The sequence below is a fragment of the Xenopus tropicalis genome, chromosome 8, assembly GCF_000004195.4.
Source record: "Xenopus tropicalis strain Nigerian chromosome 8, UCB_Xtro_10.0, whole genome shotgun sequence".
NCBI lineage: Eukaryota > Metazoa > Chordata > Amphibia > Anura > Pipidae > Xenopus > Xenopus tropicalis.
The window spans coordinates 138932219-138938004 of NC_030684.2; positions in this window are offsets into that span (position 1 = coordinate 138932219).

Consider the following 5786-nt stretch of genomic DNA (forward strand, 5'->3'; position numbering starts at 1 on the left):
AGCACCCGTATAGCGTGCAATAAGCCCCCGTATAGCGTGCAATAAGCCCCCGTATAGCGTGCAGTAAGCCCCCGTATAGCGTGCAGTAAGCACCCATATAGCGTACAATGAGCCCCCGTATAGTGTAAGCGTACAATAAGCAGCTGTATAGCGTACAATAAGCCCCCATATAGCATACAATAAGCCCCCGTATAGTGTTAGCGTACAATAAGCACCCATATAGCGTACAATAAGCCCCCGTATAGCATACAATAAGCTCCCGTATAGTGTTAGCGTACAATAAGCACCCATATAGCGTACAATAAGCCCCCGTATATCATGCAATAAGCCCCCGTATAGCGTGCAATAAGCCCCCGTATAGCGTGCAATAAGCCCCTGTATACCGTGCAATAAGCCCCCGTATAGCGTGCAATAAGCCCCCGTATACCGTGCAATAAGCCCCCGCATAGCGTGCAATAAGCCCCCGTATAGCGTGCAATAAGCCCCCGTATACCGTGCAATAAGCCCCCGTATACCGTGCAATAAGCCCCCGTATACCGTGCAATAAGCCCCCGCATAGCGTGCAATAAGCCCCCGTATAGCGTGCAATAAGCCCCCGTATACCGTGCAATAAGCCCCCGCATAGCGTGCAATAAGCCCCCGTATAGCGTGCAATAAGCCCCCGTATACCGTGCAATAAGCCCCCGCATAGCGTGCAATAAGCCCCCGTATAGTGTACAATAAGCCCCCGTATAGCGTGCAATAAGCCCCCGTATAGCGTACAATAAGCCCCCGTATAGCGTAACAGTTGTCGCTCCTCTATAGGGGAAGCCATTAAGTTGCCTTTCTCCGCAGACCCGGGGTGGGATAACTGACCTCTGTATCCGTTACTAAATTCCCTCTTCCTAATGATGTAAAATAAAGTTCCAGGTGCTTCCTACCCCGGGCTTTGGGCAGTTCTTTCATTCTTTTCATTCTTAATTTGCCCCTGGGAAATGGTCTTCAAAAGCCCCAACACTGTTTTATTATCCTCTTTATGTAATAGTTATATGTTCTGAATGCCCAGCTTGCCTGGGGTTTCATAAAACTCCTATTAAAAAGAAAAAAGGATAAGTAAACTTTTTTAAAAAAATATGTAAAATTGCCCAGGCTGTTTTTCTAAGCAATATACATTAATTATATATACCGGTATATATTTCCATTTCAGAGCTAAGTTTTTATTAACTGCCGATATAATGAATTTTGTAACAGCAGCGCCACCTGCTGGCCAGTTCCTTTCCCACCTTCTTCCTGAGCAGAGCAACATCAGAACCCTTCAATGTTTTCCTTCTGAAGGAACTAAATAATGTAAATTGCAAAAGTGCTCACAAGAGTGCCCTGAGCAATTGTAAATTACATTTTTACTTATTTTTACTTACCCTTATCCGCTAGACTGGGCACAATATTGTGAGCAAATGGAAGCCATTCATAAAGGTACCTGCACCCATATACGCTCCTGGCTACCTGAGCTGAGCACCAATGAGGAGCGATGAGCCATGATGAGCGAGAGCACCAATATGGCGGCTTGGGTGTGCTTGTTTTTATGTTTTGTAAAGTTTTCTATGCTTTGAACAGGCTTCATTGTTGACTATCAGGGCTGGAATCTGTGCATTGGGTGCAACTTGAGGTCAGCAGATTGGCATTGACTGGAGTGAGCGGTAGGGGTAGCATGCAGACCCAGATAATGTGGGGCAAAGGGGTCAAGCGAGCCTTGGTTGCCATTCATCTAAGTTTTCGGGTAGGAGTGTGCGTGCAGAGTGTGTCCCAGTTGGGGGTTCAGGCTGGGGGTAGGGGGACAGCTCCCTAGTTGTGTAGATACACCATTGTCACCAATACTACTTGGCTTGGCCTTGGTTGCCACTCATCGGCCTTTCGGGGGCTGCTAGAGACACTACATGTCTGATAATGGAAGTTTTCTGGTAGGAGTGTGTGTGCAGAGTGTGTGCCAGTTGGGGGTTCAGGCTGGGGGTAGGGGGACAGCTCCCTAGTTGTGTAGTCATGCCATTGTTGGCAATACTATTGGCTTGGCCTTGGTCACCACTCATTGGCCTGTCGGGGTCTGCCGGAGACACTACATGTCTGATAATGGAAGTTTTCAGGTAAGAATGTGTGTGCAGAGTGTGTCCCAGTTGGGGGTTCAGGCTGGGGGTAGGGGGCAGGTCCCTAGTTGTGTAGTCACGCCATTGTTGGCAATACTATTGGCTTGGCCTTGGTCGCCACTCATCGGCCTTTGGGGTCTGCCGGAGACACTACATGTCTGATAATGGAAGTTTTCAGGTTGGAGTGTGGGCGCAGAGTGTGTCCCAGTTGGGGGTTCAGGCTGGGGGTAGGGGGACAGGTCCCTAGTTGTGTAGTCACGCCATTGTCGCCAATACTACTTGGCTTGGCCTTGGTCGCCACTCATCGGCCTTTGGGGTCTGCCGGAGACACTACATGTCTGATAATGGAAGTCTTCAGGTAGAAGTGTGGGTGCAGAGTGTATCCCAGTTGGGGGTTCAGGCTGGGGGTAGGGGGACAGGTCCCTAGTTGTGTAGTCATGCCATTGTTGGCAATGCTACTTGGCTTGACCTTGGTCGCCACTCATCGGCCTTTGGGGTCTGCCGGAGACACTACATGTCTGATAATGGAAGTTTTCAGGTAGGAGTGTGTGTCCCAGTTGGGGGTTCAGGCTGGGGGTAGGGGGACAGCTCCCTAGTTGTGTAGTCACGCCATTGTCGCCAAAACTACTTGGCTTGGCCTTGGTCGCCACTCATAGGCCTTTCAGGGTCTGCAGGAGACACTACATGTCTGATAATGGAAGTTTTTGGGTAGGAGTGTGTGTGCAGAGTGTGTGCCAGTTGGGGGTTCAGGCTGGGGGTAGGGGGACAGGTCCCTAGTTGTGTAGTCACGCCATTGTTGGCAATACTACTTGGCTTTGCCTTGGTCGCCACTCATCGCCCTGTCGGGGTCTGCCAGAGACACTACATGTCTGATAATGGAAGTTTTCGGGTAGGAGTGTGTGTGCAGAGTGTGTCCCAGTTGGGGGTTCAGGCTGGGGGTAGGGGGACAGCTCCCTAGTTGTGTAGTCACGCCATTGTCGGCAATACTACTTGGCTTGGCCTTGGCCACTATGCGGCAGCTTGGCCATGATTCATTGGAACCATTGGATCTTGTGACATGGTCCTTTGCTTTGATTTGCTCATCCGCCCAACCAATTATGTCACAATATTGGCTGTATGATGATCAGATGCAGAATGACTCCACCAATGCGACATTCTCATTGGCCGCTATGGCTGGCTCTCTCCCCCAGCCATCACCGCTCAGGATACAGAGCTGGGCTGCAAATACAAACCGGCTGAGACAGTTTCACTTTCATGTTGAACAGACGCGGCAGAGGCAAAACGAGAGAATCAGAGGAAGGGAGGATCTTAGAAAAACACACAAATATGTATTTATACACAATGGCAGCGTTTCTTCAAGAAAAAAAAGGCAAAATGCAATGCCAACTATTGGCTTGGCCTTGGTCGCCACTCATCGGCCTTTCATGCTCTGCAGGAGACACTACATGTCTGATAATGGAAGTTTTCAGGTAGGAGTGTATGTCCCAGTTGGGGGTTCAGGCTGGGGGTAGGGGGACAGGTCCCTAGTTGTGTAGTCACGCCATTGTCGCCAATACTACTTGGCTTGGCCTTGGTCGCCACTCATCGGCCTTTCGGGTCTGCCAGAGACACTACATGTCTGATAATGGAAGTTTTCAGGTAAGAATGTGTGTGCAGAGTGTGTCCCAGTTGGGGGTTCAGGCTGGGGGTAGGGGGCAGGTCCCTAGTTGTGTAGTCACGCCATTGTTGGCAATACTATTGGCTTGGCTTTGGTCGCCACTCATCGGCCTTTGGGGTCTGCCGGAGACACTACATGTCTGATAATGGAAGTTTTCAGGTTAGAGTGTGTGCGCAGAGTGTATCCCAGTTGGGGGTTCAGGCTGGGGGTAGGGGGACAGGTCCCTAGTTGTGTAGTCACGCCATTGTCGCCAATACTACTTGGCTTTGCCTTGGTCGCCACTCATCGGCTTTTGGGGTCTGCCGGAGACACTACATGTCTGATAATGGAAGTCTTCAGGTAGAAGTGTCGGTGCAGAGTGTGTCCCAGTTGGGGGTTCAGGCTGGGGGTAGGGGGACAGGTCCCTAGTTGTGTAGTCATGCCATTGTTGGCAATGCTACTTGGCTTGACCTTGGTCGCCACTCATCGGCCTTTGGGGTCTGCCAGAGACACTACATGTCTGATAATGGAAGTTTTCAGGTAGGAGTGTGTGTCCCAGTTGGGGGTTCAGGCTGGGGGTAGGGGGACAGGTCCCTAGTTGTGTAGTCACGCCATTGTCGCCAATACTACTTGGCTTGGTCTTGGTCGCCACTCATCTGCCTTTCGAGGTCTGTCGGAGACACTACATGTCTGATAATGGAAGTTTTTGGGTAGGAGTGTGTGTGCAGAGTGTGTCCCAGTTGGGGGTTCAGGCTGGGGGTAGGGGGACAGCTCCCTAGTTGTGTAGTCACGCCATTGTCGCCAAAACTACTTGGCTTGGTCTTGGTCGCCACTCATCGGCCTTTCGAGGTCTGTCAGAGACACTACATGTCTGATAATGGAAGTTTTCAGGTAAGAATGTGTGTGCAGAGTGTGTCCCAGTTGGGGGTTCAGGCTGGGGGTAGGGGGCAGGTCCCTAGTTGTGTAGTCACGCCATTGTTGGCAATACTACTTGGCTTGGCCTTGGTCGCCACTCATCGGCCTTTCGAGGTCTGTCGGAGACACTACATGTCTGATAATGGAAGTTTTTGGGTAGGAGTGTGTGTGCAGAGTGTGTCCCAGTTGGGGGTTCAGGCTGGGGGTAGGGGGACAGCTCCCTAGTTGTGTAGTCACGCCATTGTCGCCAATACTACTTGGCTTGGCTTTGGCCACTATGCGGCAGCTTGGCCATGATTCATTGGAACCATTGGATCTTGTGACATGGTCCTTTGCTTTGATTTGCTCATCCGCCCAACCAATTATGTCACAGTATTGGCTGTATGATGATCAGATGCAGAATGACTCCACCAATGCGACATTCTCATTGGCCGCCATGGCTGGCTCTCTCCCCCAGCCATCACCGCTCAGGATACAGAGCTGGGCTGCGAATACAAACCGGCTGAGACAGTTTCACTTTCATGTTGAACAGACGCGGCAGAGGCAAAACGAGAGAATCAGAGGAAGGGAGGATCTTAGAAAAACACACAAATATGTATTTATACACAATGGCAGCCTTTCTTCAAGAAAAAAAAGGCAAAACGCGATGCCAACTTTCCTTCATTGAAATTCTTCTTATAGTTGTTTTTTTTTTAATTAGGGGTCGGCTTAAGTGCTGTTATTTCTGCACTGGGAAGTAACCCTTTCATTACTGCTTGTCCTTTGTCTCTGTCTTATATAGTAACATAGTAAGTTAGGTGGAAAAAACACCCACATCCATCAAGTGCAACCATAATGCCTATATATATAACCTGCCTAACTGCCAGTTGATCCAGAGGAAGGCAAAAACCCCATCTGAAGCCTCTCTAATTTGCCACAGAGGGGGAAAATTAATTAATAAACAAGTTAAAAAGCAAAGGCCCAAGGACTGACCCCTGCGGTACCCACTAACCACACTGGTCCAATTAGAAAATGTTCCATTTCCCCCCACTCTGTGTAATGTATCCTTCAGCCAGTTCTCTATCCAATTACAAATATTATGTTCTAGGCCAATATTCCTTAATTTGATCATTAACCTT